This window comes from Chrysoperla carnea, chromosome 3, assembly GCF_905475395.1.
Source record: "Chrysoperla carnea chromosome 3, inChrCarn1.1, whole genome shotgun sequence".
Taxonomy (NCBI): Eukaryota; Metazoa; Arthropoda; class Insecta; order Neuroptera; family Chrysopidae; genus Chrysoperla; species Chrysoperla carnea.
The window spans coordinates 76,746,673-76,768,917 of NC_058339.1; the positions used below are offsets into that span (position 1 = coordinate 76,746,673).

At 28.4% G+C, this 22,245-nt stretch overlaps 1 protein-coding gene across 1 annotated transcript in view; it reads right to left on the reverse strand.

The window, feature by feature from the left end:
* The window catches only part of LOC123294776 (diuretic hormone receptor-like), a 402,325-nt gene that overhangs the window by 313,442 nt on the left and 66,638 nt on the right, over positions 1-22,245 (reverse strand). Inside the window, exon 2 of the mRNA XM_044875917.1 lies at positions 20,121-20,195. The gene's annotated coding sequence lies outside the window, so the exon portion shown is untranslated. The remainder of the gene's footprint in view (positions 1-20,120; positions 20,196-22,245) is intronic.

Here is a 22,245-nt window from a genome sequence, read left to right on the forward strand (position 1 = left end):
TTTTAAGCCCCGTTTTTCAGCTTTTAAAATGACCTTTTTGGAATTTTCCAAACATTAAAGTGTTAATATCTCGAAAACGAAGAAGTTTACGAAAAAATCACACAGAGCCTTTTTAACGTTAAAAGACCCAAAGAACCTAAAGTAACACTTACTTGGTTCAAAAGAATTTCATTTAACTGTTTTTGCGGAGCGGAGGATGGGTATGTCAAAATTAGACCAATAGGGTTTCTTACAAGATTCACAATATTAATCTGTCAGCTTAACTAAACAAGAATCAATTGATAAAATGCGTTACTCATATTTTGCACACTCAACCCCATCCAGAGCCTGTTCTTCTTGGTATGAATTCAAGAGGACAGGGTTCGAATCCTAGTATGTTTTTAAATTGCCATTGTGTTATAAAAAAACATCAATAATATTCGAAAAACGGTGACGTTTAAATTTGTATACAAAATTTAGTAAATAAAGATAAATAATAAATAAACATACATTGTATAAAATTAAAATCTATAATATTGAAAAACTTTGTATTTACAGATAGTAAGTAACCCAGAAAAATAATAGAAAAGAGAAGAAACAAAGAGCAAAAACCATATATGTCTGTATATAGTTTTGTTATCTACTACATCCGTAGTAATATACACAGGAAAAAAAACGAGTCTATATAATAATACATACGGAAATGTAGAATTGACATTCAAAAGCTATAAAATGTTAGAATTATTACAAAGCATGCAGACAGCGTGAGTTAAGAATTACGTTATCGAAAATTAACATACTGCAGCGAATATGATTGGTTATTAATGCTCTTATAAAAAGTAAATATTTCTTGTATCAACGATTTCAATACTTCATTCAACAAATTACGTATTTGGATACCATATTCTGGTACTTCTCTCGTGAAATCGCTTTTCTCAGGAATTCATTAATAATTAAAAAAGTATTCTGTATTTAATTTAAAAAAAAAAAAATAGGAAAATTTTTTTGCCGTCTGTGGAATGAGATGTAATAATCAAAATGTGCAAAATTAACTTACTTGAGCTATGCCAAATGTACAAAAATTACAACTTTGTTGTTGTGCGTGTATATTGAGTTGTTACAAAAGCGAATGTAACGAGTGAACTACCTTAAGAACAAATTTTTTGCGTCAGAGTCGCAAGAAGTTTTGTTACTCTATTCTTATTTTGAACAAGAGTTTTTTCATTTTGATAGCCAGGTCAGATTGTCCCAATATTCTTGACTCTACTTCGGAGGTAGTGGCTATAAAGTACATCGGTTTAGACTAATACCGGGGGAGACATTTTCAAGGATTCCACATGACTACCATGATTTGCAAAAATAGCTACGTTTTGTCATCTAAGCCATGTCTAAAGAATTAATCTTAGGATAGAACTCGACCAAAGATAAATATAGCAGAAGTATTGCAATAATAACCTGATATCTTTTCCGAAACAAGCCAAGTTTTTCCATTGTAATGTTTCGTAAGTTTCTGCAGTTGATACAGTTGATTTAAGAACTTATAAATAAACAATGAAATACTTGTCGGCCACGTTCGAAGAAAAAATGAGTTTTGATAGATTCTTCTCGAACACTTTGTACAAGTGTTATCACTACTATGGTACTAAAAAACATTTTCCCATAACTTATCAAAACATATTAAATAACAAGGTTTTATAGCTGTTTGTGATGACATTATTTTTGGCATAAATCAAATGATTGATATAAATCCTTACATAGTTGAACAAACATATATTTTGACAAAGAAAGTATAAGACAATTACACTTAGGCCCTATGCAATTTATGGCCGTAAGAGTTTTTGATCAGAACCATCGGAAGACCATTTTGGGGGGTGATTTGAAAAAAGTTTCACAGAAAGTCATTTTCCTAGTCATATATCAAAACTTTATTTTATTCGAAGCTTTGATTGCCTGTATCTCGAAAACTAGCTTGGAGAACTTTTCATCAGAATGATAAAAGGAGCATTTTAGGGTGGGTTAGAAAAGGTTTCACATGAAACCATTTTTATGTCTAATATTGCGGGATCTTTTGTCCTACGTCGTGAGTCTGTGGAGGAGTCTTAAATTTCCATGCGCTTCTACCATATACGTATACTAATTTTTAACAAATCTGCACGCGATGGTTTTGCTATTTTACGACGGAGCTTTTAACAATATGAGAAGCTTCAACCAATCGTTTGTGTTACATGACACCATTATTTTTAATACATATTGTACATTATAGCTACATTATTATATGATTATAAAATTGATTAGCTTTACATACAATAAAATAGATATTTCATGACCACAAAGTTATTACCATCATCTGTTTTATACATTGCTATCGTACTCTGTTACTTTTGCAAGGATATAGCTACCACCTAGATAGATAAGTGATTTTTAGTGTCACTAGGTACAATATTGTTTATTTAAATGACATACGAATTACCCATTCGTGTTAGAGGGAAATTTTATAGAAAAACCATGAAAATATTACGAATAGATCTAACTATAAAATCAAAAACCAAAAGTCATAACTGAATCCATATATAAACATATACATGAATCTTTTTTTAGCCATAAAAACATCGTTTATAATGACATAGCAACTATAACGACCAATATTTATTGGTCGTATTGGAGATTCATTCTTTATTTAGTTAGTATTGGAGATTCAAGTATATGTCAACTTAAAAAAGACCCCTGTATATCCAAATACTTTTACTTTAATATAAAAATTTACATATCGCTTATAATGGCTATCGGTTGTAACATCCGTTATTATTGTTCTTTTAAATAGCGTTAAAACCCATGAAAATCAGTTTAGGCCTGTTATCGTAGATCTATTTTTAGCCACCAGTTCTGATTTGGAAAAATTAATTTTCCAATTAATGACCAATGTCACATGTAACCCATGATCACTGTCACAAATAATTTTGTTCTATTTACGGTTCAAAATTCTCAAAAAAAAAAGCATTTTCTATTACTTTATTCCAAAGTTAACACGTTATTCGTTAACAAGAATGCTTATCAAGTCAAATGATTAAAGATTGTTAAGCAGAAATAGTTGAAATAGCACAAATTGTGAGAAATAAAAGTGTTTCTTGTGTTCTCAAATGATACGTATACGATCTATTCATAATAAATCTATAATTATAAATGGTAAATGGGATAGTTAGATATTATAATGCCCATTGTAAATAACTAAAACATCTAATATTAATAACAAAAGGTATAACACATAATATATAGTGTCATTTATAAAATTACTTTAGATCAGCTAATATTGTAGCTGCTAACACTATGCAACAATACAATTCTGACTTAATAACAATAACTAATTCAAGTAGCTTCAGCTAAACCACTTTATTGTAAATAATTTCACATTAACACCAATGAAATGAGTCAGTATAAAAACATTATGGAATATTTTACATATATATTATTTACAATGATGTTCAAATATTAGGATATTACGATATACAATTCTTGAAGTTTGAAACAGAGTAGTGACCGTTCTATGTCTTGATATGTTTTTGCTTTGTTTCAAAATACAAAAGGACCAAATTTTATTTAAATTGCCCATAAGACAAATTGTTTGTAAGATGTCGCTTGAAATCAATCCTAGAAGTCAATTTTCTAGACGAATTTTGGACGATACCTAAGAAACGATGTATTTTTAGGTCAAAATTCAGAATTCAATACAACACGGTTTTTGGGTTTTATCAAAAGTTCTATATATCGGTCTGAGAAATAGATTTGTTATAAGATTGTGGGCGATATGTCTGCTATATTACATATATAATCTTCAAATAATCGTGTTTTTGCAGTGTTTTTTTGCAATGGGTAAAAAATGTTAAACTCGCATCAGTTCGTAAGACCATGTCACAGTCAGTACACTGGCTCTCGTCCGATCACCGAAGTAAGCAACATTGGGCACAGTCAGTACTTGGATGGGTGTGCGGTTCCCTTTTTATTAAAAATATATTTTTTGTTTGTTTGCTTGTTTTTTTTTTTTTATCTGGCATCATCCTTATGAAAATAAAACAAAAAATTTGAATTATTTTTTGAAATAATCCAATAATAAACATCTCTATGAATACAAATATCATAGAATATGGTTTATTAATATTCAAAAATAATTATATAAACTGGTAAATATATTTCAGAAAAGTTTTGAAGTGAAATTAGTTATTTTTGCTCGAGCAGATGTATAATATATTGTACAAAATCACTCAATGAGTGTAAAATTGTCAAATTAATTCAGTACTCAAGAGGCTAAGGCCAACTTGTACCCAAAAAATATATTTAACGTGTTCACTTGACAATTAGTCAACTATTTTCTAAGATATCACCCGAAATTCACCTGTCGATACAAAAGCAGATCGTTTTGAAGATAATTCTTCATAGCTTGATATCATTTTTGTTTACATTATACCTAGAGTTCAGAACTAATTAGTATTAAAAGATATAATCATACATAAAATATAAATTAATGTATATATCGCAAGTGTGATATAATACAAGATAATAGAATCTATAATGCAAAACACACATACTCCGGAGTACATAATCTTCAATTTATCCAATTAATCGAATTAATTTAGTCTATGTTTATTCGTCTGATTATTATATTTGTATCAATAGATATAATTCAACATGATATTTTACGAATTAAACCAGCTACAGTTACAAAATGAAATTCTTTAAAAAGATAAAGTGAATGATGCTTTGTTAGAAAACAAATGTTGGTAGTAATTTCTTGAAATCCGCATGGATTACAAGAAGTCAACGTAATTACTTTTAATGTCATTTTACACGAATGTAATTTATTTGTAGAATCTAATATACTATTTTTAACCCCCGAACTTAAAAAAAAAGGGTGTTATAAGTTTGACCGCTATTTGTGTGTGTCTGTATGTGGCATCGTAGCGCCTAAACGGATGAACCGATTTTAATTTTTTTGGTTTCAATTGAAAGATAATTTAACGGAGAGTGTTCTTCGAATGCAAGCTAATGGTTACATACCCAAAAATACTAAAAAAATTGATGATATTCAAAATCAATTCAGATTGGAAAAGGCATGACATATAATTTTAACATATAAATAATTACTATGGAAATGAATGGTGAAATAAACCTGGCTGAATTTATTTTGAAAAGTGCAATGGTAAAATAATTACGTAATTCCAAACAATAATTCAAAAGAACAAAGTCAACTCAAATATTTCAATTTTAATAAAATATTTCCAAAAGTTGATCCCAAAAAAGGATATCTCTCTAAGTATACTTTTCATCTCATCTGATGTTCTTGACCACCACTTTGATATTGATTTAAGTAGGAGTGTTATAAGTTCAAAGTGTTTATCGGTGCGTTTTTGTGTTTCTCAGTGGCATCTTAGCCCCTAAACGGTCGAACCGACTTGATTGAGAACATTTTATAGTTAAGCTTCCAAAAATCGGTTTACAAGAATTAAATCGCTTTTGTCGGGGGTTACTTAAGTTTTGTAAATTTCACTTGTTAAATAACTTGAATTTTATTGGTAATTAATATAGCGACTTAGTTCTAACTGGCAGAGAATCAACACAGAGCAAAATAGATAGAAAGAACACTGAAATTAGAAATTTTTGGTAGTTGCTCTGCGATTGCAATATAAAATAATATATATATATATATATATAAATATATTAAAAAATTTATAAAACTTGAAAAATGTAAGTTATAATTTTATTTCATTAGAAGAAATATCACCATTTTTATGAAAAACTGATATCTACTAGATATTTACGATTAAGTATAATAAAATTGAAAATTACTCACCACATAGATTCAACGAAAAATTAAAGATAAAAGTATTGTGGTTGTAACAGAAACAACTATAATATTGTAAGCAACTGATCATACAATGAGTATTGTGTGTCCCCTATTGTGTGTATTGTGTACTGTGTACAGTATTAGACAAAAATTATACCTCATTTCTTTATAAACTCCTATACTTTTACCGTGCATATAATTCAAAACTTTTTCACAATATTATAGCGGAACAATGTACATAGTAGATCAGATATCAATAGAGAAGAAATTTTTTATTATAGAAAATGCCAACAAATTTTCATTCAGTAATTTTTTTTTTTGATAACCTAATAGATTCGGTACAAACCCTAAACGATGTGCGCAGTTTTTGATATTAACAACTCAACAAGGCGCAATTTTTACACATGTAACTCATATCAAAATGAATGTTTTCGTATAAGTGTTTGAGTATAGACAGTTCATTTTTTCATTACACAAATTAATTTTGTTAAGCACGCTATACTATTATCCTCTTGAATTATGAACATTTATGGCATCATCTTTGGCATGCTATTTGCCGAGCATCCTGTAGGAAAAAATTTTATTCGTCAATTCATCACTTTTTAACAAAAAAAAGGGGTTTAAAATACAAATGTCTGTCAGTCTACGATCGTGTGACATATTTACGTCATTAATTGCCGTCTTGTATCTCACACGCCTATATGTGATTAAATTGAAAAAAAGTATATGTCACAGACAACAACACATTTTATAAATCGATTTTATATCAATACATGACAAAAAAAACCCCGTTGAAAATGGAAACATATAATAACAGTTACATTAAAATAATTTTTAAACTGGTACCTTAAAACTAGATTCTGTGGGAATTCCTTCCTAGTTTAATAATAATTTTTTAGTTTAACAGCGTGGAAATATTTTTCCCTCTTGAAAATGCTTAACGGGCTTAGAATGTCTTTGTTCATAGATCATAAGCCATGGTCTGTTCAAGTAAATTATATACAGTGTGTTCAATTAAATCGGCACCATGGAAAACTTTTTTATGATTCATTTTATAAAAAAAAGTTATAGTTGATAAAAAAGTCATCAGTTACATGACCTAAAACGCAATATTGCATTCGAGCACGAAGTTTGTTGAAAAATATAAATTTTGGCATGGTAGATGGATAACATTCGATATTTGATCGTGTATGGTTTTCAATTTAAATAAACTTTTCTTAATTTAGATTGTCGATATTGTAAATAATAAAGATACTTTATTTCTGATACGAATGTACAAAATTGATATATGATTATTTCATTTCGCGTTATAATCCATGCAGAAGTTAAATATATCAGGAACAACTTTTTAAACAAAATAAATAAAAAATTTTTCCATATAAAGCCGACTCAATTGGACACACTGTATATTATGAACGTTTCATATAAAATTATTCTGTAAAATAAATAAAAAGTGATTTATTGTTTATTTTCAAATTTATCACAACAAAATCATTTTTAAAAACAGTAGTTAATGGTTGTTGGCAAGCAAAAACTAACTATAAACATACATTTCCTCCCCGTAGTCCGTTTTCTGTACGCTTCACACCTTTGATAATTGATAATACATTAATTAAAAACAAACTTTTAAAGCTTTTATCATAAAAATGATTCATTAAATGTGTCAATTGACATTTTTTATATGATACAATAAAAAATAATATAAGACTAGTCAACCCGTGCAGAATACCTCAGTGAAATATTTTTAATTGAATAGACTATTTATCATCAGCCGGAGCTATAAGCTTCTAATGAAGGTTTAATCATTTTATATTATAAAGGTTAAAAGAAGATCCCGCGGGCTTACAAAAAAACAGGCTAGTGAAATAATATTTCAGATATAATTACAATCAAAGTGCAAGTATGTTCAAAATTGAATTATGACTACGAAAACACACTTAAGCTGAGTTTCAGCAGACATTGAATAGATTGAAGGATATCCAAAAACCATAGTAATTTACAAAATACTGTTCAGATGTATACACGAAATGTCTAAAAAATATCCCACTTTTCTAATGGCCTAGTCTCGCCATAATGTTATGAGCATTTTGCTTACACTTGATTTAAAACATAAATAACTTTAATTTTTCAAATGGTATATGTAAAAAACGTTTCATTTAATTTTATCTATTTTCAAATTATGAATTTTTTTGATTTTTTGAAAAATATGTTTATTTAAGCCCTTCAGAAGTGTTGAGAATTTAACTCATCACGACACTAATGGTGTAAGCAAAAACATATTATCTTCGGAAATTTTTAGGCCTGTTAGTGTACTTTTGTCGATTAATGGAAAATATTGCAATATCATAATTTATATTTGTGTGATAATTTTAATATAATTATAATTAATAATAATTAATTAAATTTAGTAATATGTTTAATAAATGAAGATAACGTTTTTCTGAGAAACTTTTTTTAGGGTTTATTTATTTTATATTTTTTAATGCAAGCATTCTTACTAGTATGTCTACAAACAAAATTAGATTAAGATAGTAGTTCGTCATTACCATGGAAAATCACGAAATAAAACTCATTCATGGTGCAAGTAAGCGGTATTCTGTAGATAACTTACACAACCGTTAGACAATCGTTCGTTAATTATTGTTTAAAAATTTACAATTGAACTTTTAAAATAATCAAAGTTGTACCAAAAATCTTTACTACGATTTATTCTCTTAGCAAGTGTAGTTAGTTACAGATATATTTCCGTTGACAATTGCAAAACAAATTTTTATATAATTTTCCATTAAACACACAAATATGTGCTGATTTCTATTATAAAATTGATGGTATGATTTCATTTGTGGATTTATATAATACCTTTCAAATTGTAATCACTTTGTATCTTATGTTATTTTTCGATATATATACAGCGTGTTTTTTAAACTTTAAGTTTTCAGGTACAATTAAAACCTCACTCTGATTCATAAGTGACACATTTGATAACCGCTTTAAATTAGAAAGTTGTTCTTTAAAAATTTACAAAATGAATAGTTTAGGCAGTAATAATAAAAATCTAGCTTCTTGTGCGTCTGTTCACTCAATTTGAACAAAAATTATCTTTATAGAAAAACAAACCACTTTTATTGGATTATTTGAAAATTTTTTTCGAATAATGCCTACATTTCGAAGATTTGAGCTTTCAAACCAGGGTCAAGTTTAATGTATGCGTAAAATGTGCGTTCACTCGCCCAACATTATTTGCTTGGAGCATTTTTTATCGATAAAAGTTATTATTCAAGTTTTCAGCATATGTCAACTTAAAAAAGACAGCCTGTATATATTATAATGAAAACCACCTCAACCATATATTTTTCTCTCATGGAGTAGCTCTTATATCCTTCGAATAAAAAAAAATCTACACTTGCATAAATCATGCATGCAAATATACATGAATAAATTTTTTTTTTATAAAAAAAATTATTTACAATGTACTGCAATGACACAGTAAAACACCATAATAATTATAAAATTGTAAATTTTAATAATAATAAAAGTTTTTATACTTTAATTTTATACATTTTATGCAATTTTTCATTATTTTCACCTAGATAGAAAACCTCGATTCCATTGTTTAGAGCTTCCGGTTTCAAACTCTCAAGAATAAAAAAATATTTAATCTCTATTGTTCATTATCGTATAAGACTTTAACATTATATTTTTGTTTATTACAAATTTTATTTCCGTTAGCGAATTGCCGAACGAAATGGAGCTTTTGCTTTTGTAATGGTGATGGAATTTTGAAAAAATGTCGTCAAATTTTCATCAATCCTACCTAATAGATGTCAAAAATGACCATCGTTAAAATTTATATATGTATGTATGTATATGTATACATATGTGTACGGTTATGTGACTCTAACTCTCTAGAGGTCGCAATTTAAGACGGATTTGAATAAAATTTGGTATCAAAAAGGGTTTTAGTATTTGATAGGTCAAGTTCGTTAATGAGAAAATGGACAGATGAACAAGGGGGTGGGGTTCCTTGCCCATATATCGTAAAGCTAATTAAACCCTATCAAAATTTTCGTGTGCACTCAATTAGAAATCAGCTAGGTTGCCCAATTAGGATCCCAAATTGGAATGAAACAGAGATACATTCTTAGATTTAATTAAGCTTGATGTTGAGATTATGGTTAAGACTGGGTCGAACCGGAGACTATGAGATTGCAAGTCCATTACACTATAGTCATTTTTACAAGACCATAAAAGGAAAGTAATTCTACTAGGATTATCAAATATTGAGTAACGATACTTATCTCGAAATGGCTTTGACTGAAATGAGAAATAGTTTTCAAATACCTACTTTCTCTGGTTATATTTATTTTTTTTCTTGATTATATTTGTATATAGAGAGCACGTGAGTCTTTTCCAAGAAATTTTTAATTATTTTGTTGGCTAGCAGTTGAAGTTGCACTAGTACAATAGTTTTGCTTGTTATATAAATTATAATGAAGTACTCAGTAATTATTTACAACGGTTACTGACTCTAATTATATTCTGAATATTATAATTATGCATCATTTTACCAAATTTTAATTAACCTTTTGTTTCATGATTTTCATTTTGCTAGCAATTTTACTAAAATAAATTGCATGCAGATTTTTTATTTTAATAAAAATTGAATTTTTATCTCATATTTTTCATTTTACTAATAATTTATGCAAATTCTAATCTTAATTATAAATACATCATTATCATTTTTTAATAGTTTTATGGTAGTCAATATCTAAGATCAGGAGTAAAATATTTAGTTAAGTAAGAACGAGCACGGAACTTAAACGAAACGAGAACGAAAAAGTTAAAGCTTGGGAGTAACTATTTTCCGATGATTTTTTTTGTCTGCTTTATATGTTAAAATACTATTAATAACATAGGCATACCTGGCATGGAATGAAGCGACAAGAAGTTTATAGCTGTCGAAAAGGTTAAAATTGGGAGAGAGAATGATATAGATATTAACGTTTGACATATTAACTGTCAACAAAAGTACTTTCATGCTAGCTCCCATTACTCCCATAATAATAATAAATATTTTAATTATATTTTATTAATATTAAAGTATTCTTAATACTGAAAACAATAAATTAGTAATTTAATTTCAAAAACAAGTTGTTAATATATTATAATATTATTGCAAAAATCTAAACAATTTATTTGCGAACAGTCTTTGTAGAAGAACTTACGCATATATGCACTTCGAGAACTAAAATGTAACGTTATATCTTCAGCAAGAATGTGAAGCCGTAAGGAAATGAATTTCTCCAAAACTTTATCGCGTATTTTGTGGCATTCAGGAAAAATAAGTGAGTGTTTAACAGCTTCGTGAATATTTCTTATTAAAAGGTCATGAATATTTTGCAGATGCAATAAAGATTTTCCATAACTAGGATGTTTTAAGTTATTACGATTTATTGCATCTATGTGCAGTCAGACATGGCATTTGAATAAGGTAATGTAGAATTAATTGCTCTTTCACATACTTCGTAATCAGAGGACCAAACAAATACTGCCCAACCACAAAGATAATACAGTCCGTAGTTTTGAATTTCTGTTAATTCACAATTATCAGGTAGTTCGATGATATATTGTGATTCATCAACTAAACAATGAAGCTCTTTAATTTTTTGACGCAGAAATTCTCATATATATTATTGTTATTATAATATATATTCGAAAATTAGAACATACGTTTATCAATCTTATGTTAATTTTTTTAGTCGCCAATTAATTAGTAAAAAATATATTTATTATTATGGGAGTTGGTATGGAAGTACTTCAATTGACAGTCAGTTAATATGCAGGACACACTCATGGCGGCACAACCGCATGAATGATTGGAATACCTGTCTTTATATTATCTTAATACAGTTGAGTCTCGATAATCGGAATTAAATAAAACCAGAGGGATTGCATAGAAAAATTTATAATAAACTAGCTGACCTCGCGGTACAAGACTAGACATTCCAGTCATTTTCGACTATTTTACGATTTGAAAAAGCATATTCTGGTACGGACTTCTAACCATCCAAAAAACGTTCTATTAATCAAAACCAAACTATTTTAACAAATGTAGATTGTCACAAAAACAATAATTTAACAAATGTCATAAAATATATCATTTTTACTACATAAAACGCATATCACATAATCCATAAAATATGGTTCTTAAACACATAAACAATATTGCATACAAAAAATAACTGAAATATTGTAAATAAAATGAAATAATACTGATTATATTATGAGCAAATTGTATATAAAAAATTTATTCATGTAACCTGATTTCTATAAACAGGAAAACAAAGTGAGGCAAATATTGCATTTTGATAAGAAAATAGTGGCGCTACACTAGCTTATTTTTGTAGGGTGTACTACCCACAAGTATAAAACCAACTTTTTTTAAAAGTCACTAGATCACTTTTAACAAGTGCACTTGTAACTTGTGGCATTATGGAAACGAACCTTTTTGAAGATGTCTGTATTTTTTTATGTGCAGATTTCTACTTAAACGTTATAATAAATACTTAATAATACTTTTAAAGGTTAGAAATTAGAAATGTGCAGATGCAAAAGAAAAACATCAACAATTAAAGCATTATATTTTTAAAATAATACTCAAGAAAATTTTGAACTAATTACAAGACAAATTATAAATATTATCATATTATTATTAAATCCGGACATATAATTATTAATAATTCCAGACAGTTTCGGTAGTGTCATAGTCATCACCGACTGACATCTTCAAAAAGGTTCGTTTGTATGATGCCACAAGTCACAAGTGCACTTGTTGAAAGTGAACTAGTGACTTTTTTAAAAGTTGGTGTTATACTTGTGGGTAGTACACATTTAAAAAATAAGTTAGTGTAGCGCCACTTTCTCATAAATTGGCAGTGACCCATTCAGGCTTCCATACATAGCAATGCAAATCGTGTTGGTTGTATTTTTTCGAAGTTTTCTTACCATCTTTATTCGTCAAAATCAACATACTAATTTTATAGATTTGGTTACTGGTAATATTTGATGAGGAAAACATAATATAAATGGGTGTTTTTTTTAGATATTCATTTTTTGAATTGGCAACACTCTTTTAGATTAGTTTTTCAATGGTCCTGTTCAGTTACATACTCGGAATTATATTCGTACATTACTGGCATAAAATTATCGTCACAAAATGGGTTTTTTTGACGAATTTTTCAAATTTTTCAAGTCATTTATATCAAAAGTTTTAAAAAAAATGTATTAAAAAAGAAGTCTGGGGTAGACGTAGAATTTGACAGTCAGTTTAGAACAACACACAATCACATTAAAAGCTGGCTCCAAAACCACTACAAAATAACTAATGTAATTATGTAATTAATTATTCATGTAATTATCTACTTATGTAATGTTATTAAATTATTGTATTGTGATCGCACATTGATACGTGTGCAAATTTTCAAGCCAAGCAGACAATTAGGAGTAGGTTAAAATTGACTTCTAAGATTTTATTACATTGTTTTGTCAGTTATAAGTGAAATTGATATAAGCATGTTTATAGTGAAAACAAACAATTGACTGAGTTAATTGTTGAAATACCATGTATAGACAGTGTTGATTACTCATGTTACACATACATACATGTCACACATATATAAAAGATATTCCCATATAATACAAACTATACAATTTGCGCAGAATTTTCGCTATCACGGGTAAACAGTGATATTTACGAAAAAATGTTTCAAACAAAAGTTGTTTTTTATTAATTAACATTTCCTACATTTAAACTTTTGTTCTATCTCTATCAGTTTACAATATGGAAGACCCAATTGACCTATGTTGCTCATTTACGAACTTGATCTCACTTTAGCTTGATATCTCTTTTCGTTTTTGAGTAATCATGATGACAGACGGCCAGACGACAGACAGGCAGGCAGGCAAGCAGACAACCGGAAATGGACTAATTAGGTGACTTTATGAACACCTTTACCAAAATTTTGTTGTTAGTATCAATATTTTTAAGCGTTACAAACTTGAGACTAAACTTAGTATACCTTGGTATATTTCATATACATGGTATAAAAATTATAAATAATAAATAGAATAATTTTTTTTTCTTTAAACATTTTATTATATATTTTCTCTTTATGATTATTATGTGGAAAACTAAGGGAAAACGCAGTAAAAGCCACTAATTGAAATTGTGTAATTATACACATAAATAATATAAAGCATAGTCTTTTGTTTCTATAAAATACAAAAGATGATTGTATTTTATACTTTTACCGTCTTTACCCAGTATGTTATCTAACAGGAAAAATTAATCAGTCATCATAAATAAACATAGTAGACTTGATACATATTTTGAAATTTTGAAAATGAACATTCTCTTTCACGGTTCGAAAATTTTTAATTAAGACTTGACGTTAATCCGCTTTTTCCAATGTTTGTTGCTCGGTTTAAATCTTGCAACTGAATTTTAAAGCAGTTACTTTGAACTGATTGAGCTGAAATTTTGCATACACGTTTAGTTTCGAAAACGATGCAAGGCTAGCTGAGTGACTTTATTCTAAATTAAATATGGTGGAGTGCCCAACATGTCATACTTATTAATTTTTAAGCACTCCCATGAAATGGGTATCAAATGAAAGGGTTTCTAAGAAAATGCATCGGGTGCATTTTTATGCTAAACATGGCTTGATTTTCCCATCGCTTCCACCATATTTAATAAACATACGTTTCAAATTAGAGCCAATAAGAACAAGCTTTTTTTTGTACTATAAGTGAAATTTACAAAATTTTAAAAACCCCGACAAATGCGATTTATTCCTTGTAAACCGATTTTTGGAAACTTAGCTATAAAACGTTCTCAATCAAGTCGGTTCGACCGTTTAGAAGCTACGATGCCACTGAGAAACACACAAATACACAGATAAGCACTTTAAACTTATTATTAACTTAACACACTTCTAAAATCAATATCAAAGTGATGGTCAAGGACATCAGATGAGATGAAAAGGATACTTAGAAAGCTATCTATCATTTTTTGGGACAAATTTTTGGAAATATTTTAACTGAAATTGAAATATTTGAGTTGACTTTGTTCTTTTGAATTATTGTTTTGAATTACTTAATTATTTACCATTTCACTTTTCAAAATGAATCGAGCCAGGTTTATTTGACCATTCATTTCCATAGTAATTATTTATATGTTAAAATTATACGTCAAGCCTTTTCCAAACTGAATCAATTTTGAATATCATCGCCAATTTTTTAGTTTTTTCGAGTACGAAACTCTAAGCTCGCACTTGAAACATAGGTAAGAACACTCTCCGTTAAATTTCAAATGAAAACAAAAAAATTAAAATCGGTTCATCCGTTTAGGTGCTACGATGCCACAGACAGACAGACACACAGACACATACACATAGCGGTCAAGCTTATAACACCCCTTTTTTTAGTTCGGGGGTTACAAATTAAGAATAATATAAATACTAATAAAATAATCATGTATGAGTGGCACATTGAAATAATTATTTTCTACTTTTTAGTAAAATAAAAGCTTTAAAAAATAACTTGTATTTGTTAATCCATTAGGAAAACATATCCAGTGAAAAATATAAAAATCGTTTTGCCATCACTGAAGATTTGTCTAATCCAATGTTAAAATGATACATCTCTTAAATCTAGTGAGTTGTTAATTATGCCAGTAAGTATACTTTTCTTTTTTCTATTTATTTTATTATATTACTGCAAGTAAAACTTTTCCTCGGACAGATTTTAATAGCGATATATACCGTCTATCCACATTCTAAAACTCCATAACGCGAACGGTGAAGAGGCGCAAAGAAATATAAGTATATACTCTGAATTTGTTTTATTATGTTTTTTAAAAAGCACAAAGCCGACATTCTTGTGCTTTAATCATGATAATTGTTTAAAAAAATAAATTACTTATTAAGACAAATAGGGAAATAAGGTTTATATTGCCGTATATTTTTATATCATGCATGTATGTAATATGCAAGGTATACTAAGTTTAGTCCCAAGTTTGTAACGCTTAAAAATATTGATGCCATGAACAAAATTTTGGTAAAGGTTTTTATAAAATCACCTAATTAGTCCATTTTCGGCTGTCCGCCCGTCTTTCCGTCCGTCTGTGGGCACGATAACTCAAAAAGAAAAAATGATATCAAGCTGAAATTTTTACAGCGTGCTTAGGACGTAAAAAGTGAGGTCGAGTTCGTAAATGAGCAACAGGTCAATTGAGTCTTGGGTCCCTGGGACCCATCTTGTAAACCGTAAGAGATAGAACAAAAATTTTAATTGAAAAAATGTTCCTTATCAAAAAATTAATTGTAAACATCAGTGTTTACTCACGAGGGCACACATTAGATGCAAATTTTATTGTATGTATTAATATGGGAATATCAGTTATATATGTGTGACATGTAGTATATGTAATGTGATAGAGTAATCATAACTTTCTATGCATGGTATTTCAACAATTAACCCAGTCAATTGTTTGTTTTCACTTGTTTGCAATAATTTTGTGTAGGCAAAATCCCATAGTAAGCAAGGAACATAGAGCAAGCTTGGACCCGATTATTTTATGACTATTTCTTTTCTCTTGTTTTAATAGGAAGATAATTAACTCTCCGACAAGAGGGTTGAGTATTTTTGATCAACCTTTTCTTATTGATATTAGTTAGAAATGAGTACTCCGGGAAGGGAAGATCTGAAATGAAAAGAACCTTAAATGTAGCCCTAATTAGCACCCTTGCGGGAAAACTATGATGGTAACCAAAAAAATATTTCCAACAAACGTTGTTTATTTTTACATAAAAAACATTTAAACTTTTGCTTTATCTTTTACGGATTTCAAGATGGATCCAAGACCCAATTGACCTATGTTGCTGATTTATGAAACCTATTTTTTTCAATCTGACCACGCTTTTAAAACTCTCGAAATCGATAGGTAGACAGATGGACAAACGGAAATCGTATTAATTTTATTTTATGAACACCTATACCAAAATTTTGATCGTTTTATCAATATCTCTAAGCGTTACAAACTTGGGACTTAAATTAGTATACCTTGATGTATATTTCATATATACAAGGTATAAAAATGAATTGAAATCATTTCAGTGTGTATGTTATTTCGGGCGCTTTAAAAGCGCGCATCCCACGGTAATTTAACATAACCGCTCTCATGTTCACAGGTTACTTTAAACCTATCTAAGCTTAATAAGGAAAGATATATTAAAAATTCAGCCATTTTAAGATAAACGAAAACGTTCCTACTACCATCAGAATATATGTGTATTAATTACCTGTGCTAATTACAGTATTAAATTATTTATCAGGTTCGCTTCCGGTATGATACAAATGAAAGTAGTACATATAAGCTTATACAACAAGCTTTCTTCATTAATTTCCGAACAAATCCAATTTTCAATTTACCAAAATAAAATATTAAAAAGATATTAATTAACTTTGATTTAATAAACATAGGTTTTAAAAAAATTAAATTAAAAATGGTTTTTTTTAAAACAATTTTTTTATTAAGTATGATAAATTAAAGATTATTTATAATTTCATAATAAAAAATAATAAAAACCATATTTACTAAGGGTTTTCTATTAAGAGTGTCCGAATTTAAATTAAATAAATTGTATTTTGAAACATTGTTAAAATTGATTTTTATATAAAAAAATTGTCTTTTTGTGTGATATACAGTGTGTTCTATAATGAATGGTAGAAAAATACACTACTCCATAAAACTTATCGAGATGAACGAAAAGCTGGTTATCAAATTTCAATCTGATCCCTACTTTTCGAGATAATTCATAAAATTAATTAATAAAAAATCAATAAATTTATCCAATTACAGAGCACTTTAATATAGGATACCATGAGAATGCATGAAAATTCCATGCAAATTGTAGAGTTCCATCCTTTTTGAAAGAGAATTCATTTTGTGCTACTTACCGTCTACTACGTTGATTCACCCCTGTCATAAATATTAGCTTACAATACACGAACTTTGTAAACCGCGTTGTGAGGAGTAATCGACTGGCCTTGAAAGTATTAAACACAATCGATAACATTTTTTATTTCGAAGCCTATCAATGTGATAGTGGTTTACACCAGCTCAGCCCAGAGAAATTGTGGTTGTCATTTAGATAATATAGTAAACCACGCAATACCACGTTTACAATTTTTATTTTAAATAAAATAAATTTTAATATTCGTACACTTTTAATGATAAACCTTTTATATGTAGAAAGATCATCATTATTAATTTTAAAAAAATAATATTTTTTTAATTGAATAAAAAATTGTGAAACCACAAAAATGTATTTAATTATTCTATTATTAAATAATTTATATAAAAATATTTTTTTATTTAAAATGTAATAAATAGACGGTAGGTAGGAATATTAAAAAAAAGAATTTGAATAATTAATTTCTAACGATTTAATAAATCCACCAGAGGACATAAAACTGATTTACATAAAAATTTAGATAAATATTTGGTTTTGTTACAAATTATTAAATATTTCACTTAGAATTTTTTTAGTCTAAGTATGAAGTAATATAAAGGTTTTAAAAATGTTTTAGGCGCAGTAGCTGATTGGTTTACAAACTATTTACAAAAAAAAGTCAAATGAGAACCTAGAAAATTCATCATCCCAGAGATTCGTAAGTTTTCTATGAAAATATAATTGATTTTAGTAATAGTGCCTTTTTCCGTTTTACGTACTTTATGAATTTTTCATGACAAAAACGCTGTTTCTCAACGAATAATCATAAACGACCAGTAATAAAAATATTTTTTTGTCCGCCCGAGTATTCCACAACTTAAATGGCAACGCAATCTTTGGTGACTGGGACAAAATAATTAATACAAATCCTATTATAGGTCCTTATTGGGATTAGAATTAGAAAAACCTATATTCGTCATGTTTTAACTTGAAGTACAGTTGAGTCTCAATAATCGAACATTTTCCAATCGCCCAGATTTTCACCGCTCTCTACTAATCATTCAAAAATGGCATTGTTTGTTTGTATTTACATCTTATATATGACTCATTGTTATGATTATCAAAACACAATTGTATTATAATAACTTGTGTTTGATGGTGTGTATACAGTCTTGCTTAAATACATACATTCCAACGCCGTTTATGCAATGATTTCAAAACTCACGACAAGTCTCATATTACGTGCCTACAGTACCTACACTTTAAAACAGATCTCTCATTTTTACACACATTTCGCGTGTCAGTCGATTTTTACACACAAAGTTAAAAAAAAATAGCACATTTATTTCAAAAGTGTTGACATTGTATAAAAGGATAAATTTCTGATTTTCCTTTCAACATCATATTCACCTTTTATTCATTTATTCCCTTTTTAAATGATATTTTTTTTCTCTTATAGAAAAACGTTTTATATACATTTTCCATGGAAAGTAAATATTTTTCTTTCAAGTTTTCCCCTTTCAAGTATACCTCAAATAATAATGTTAATTCAACCGACATATTTATAAAATATATTTATTGTTTTAAAACACAAGTGAAAAAATATTAAGAACAAAAGTTTGTTTTAACTCCCTCGATGTTTTTTATAATACATGGTAACTAAGCAAAAATATATTTTATGATTTTTAACCCAATTCAAACAAAAAAACGAGGAGGTTATCAATTCGACTATATTTTTTCTGGTGCTTCCCGCGTGGTCACATTTCCTTTTTGGTCTAGTTCTGATAATGGTATCCATGAGAAAACCATAAAAGTCTTTAATTTGCATTAAGTATGCACGACAAGAGGACGAATAACTAAATATCACGCTAATCGATTTCGATGAATCTTTTTTATAGACAAATTAGTGTACTTCAGTTACACTAAAAATCACAAAATAAAAAAACTTTTAACAAAAAGAAAACCGACTTCAAAAGAAAAACTTTTCCAAAACAAATAAACATGCACTAAAAAGTAAAAAAATAAGGATAATATAATGTGGTTAAAATTATTGTTATCTTTATGTTTGAGTGAGTTATAGAAATAATTTGATTTTCCACTAAGGTGGTAATAAAATATTTTGCGCTATGCAGTAGGTAAGAGAATACTTATTTTGCATGAGTGAATAAGTAAACTTTATTTATAAAATACAAAATTTGTACACAAATTTGAAAACAATAAGTGCACTGCTGCATCCATTAAACATTCAAAGCTTATAAAATACAAAATAATTGTTGTATATTTACACTTACCAAAAACTAATAATAACAAACAGCGTTATGAAGCACCAACAAGCTCGACAGAGCTATTGTTGAAAACATACAATTCTGGAACAATAACAATTCATGTTAATTATTATGAAATTCAGGGTTACAGCAATGTATTTACAAAATTATATTACAAAAACTAAAAATTAAGGTGGAACGAACACGGAAAATGTTAAAAAAACTATTAATCAGTAGTCACTTTCTAATGATAACACATACCAACATATAGCAGAAAAGAAGAATGTGATAAAGAAGTGAAAATAAGCAATAGACTGAATTAACTGTTGAAATACCCTACATAGACAGTGTAGAATATTAAGTGCTTGTATTAATGTAGGATGAAATAACAACCATTTTTCTTCGAAAATTTTTCTAGGATTCTTTTTGGAACTTACATACCTTGAAACAAAGTTTTAAACAAAAATAATTTTCCCGAAAATTTCCTTCTTCAACCTCCTTAATATTATCGAATGGATTTAATATAAAACTCAAAGTAAGAGTTTCACTATTTGAAGTCTCAAATATTTTGCTCTAATTTGAGCCCTAACGGGAAAACAATTAAGATATTTACGAGAACGATGTTTCAAACAAAAGTTAAGAGATTTTTTTTATAAGATAGATTTTTTACATTCAAAATTTTCTCCTATCTCTTACGGTTTTCAAGATGGTTTCTACGGGTTAAAGAGCTAATGGACTTATGTTAGTTTAGGTTAGGTTAGGTTTTATCACCTAGGCTATAGAGCGCATTGTGATATCATATATGTATGTATTTTACCACCTTTCCGCTGATAATTTCATTTATCAGCTCCTTAATTTCAGAGGCTAAGTGCACCTCCTTCATGCATATACCATGCCCTGCACCAGCATATATCATCTATTAATTAAATTAATTTAGTTGCGACGGTGGGAATCGAACCTGGTACCCTAAGCATACGGCGGATGGAATTGGTTTCGCCTTAACCAACTGAACTAATAGGCAAACTTATGGACTTATTTGTAAACTCAAACTCACTTTTTACATCTTGCTATAAAAATTCAACTACAGGGTATAAAAATTAATGGCTTTCAGAAAAAAATTATTTGAATGACATATGAAAAGTTGATGTCTTAAACGCTGTGCTAACAACAAAAATCCCAAAATTAATTTTTCTTAAACAATATTATAAACTTATTCGATTTGAGACTTTCCTGGAAAATTTGTATCCCCTTAATATTACCAGTCTAAAATCGGTATAAGTTAAATACTAACTTTCGTCAATTATATTATCAAATGATAAATTCTAGTAAGAATTCCTTTCAGCAACTTTGTAGAATTTTTTCCTTTATGAACCACTTCCAATTGACATAGTTCCATTTTGCTTGATAATGAATTTGATCATTTCTTATACATAAAAATTAAACTTGATCAAGAAATTCAAATTCTATCTCAATTCAAGTTCAAAAAAACTCATTTTCGAAGATTTAACTAAATATTTTACACTTGATGGCGTCAAAAATAAGGCTCTCGTTTCATTTTCAAAAACTATGCAACTTCTTAAAAAGATCAGCAAACGTAATAAAGGTGAATGTTGCCAAAAAAAAGTAAACCCTGCAATCATTTCGTTCCGCTAAGTACCGTGACCATTCTGCTATAAAGTTTGCTAAATACCCTCAACACAAAGATCTAAATATGAATATTTAGTTTATATTATGGAAGTTTTAGTTTTATGTTATTTTAAGGTATCATTTTATATATTGAAGATTGTACACAAGAGAAATATTAGCATATTGGAAAATGAAAACTTTATAGATTTTGATTACAATAAACGTGTGTTTTGTTTCACAGTCTTAATAATTTGAAACTGTCCCTACAATAAATTCGAAAAAGTGTGTGTCTGTGTGTTTGTCTGTTTATAAACAGACAAACACACATACCATATATGGTATCGTAGCGATTAAACGGTTTTAATTTTTTTGGTTTCATTTGAAAGGTAAATTAACGGAGAGTATTCGTTGCTAGTCAAGTGCCAGCTTTCGTTCTCCAACAAAACCTGAAAAATTGTCGATGATCTACAAAATCGATTCAGTTTGGAAAAGGCATGACGTATAACATATAAATAATTACTATCGA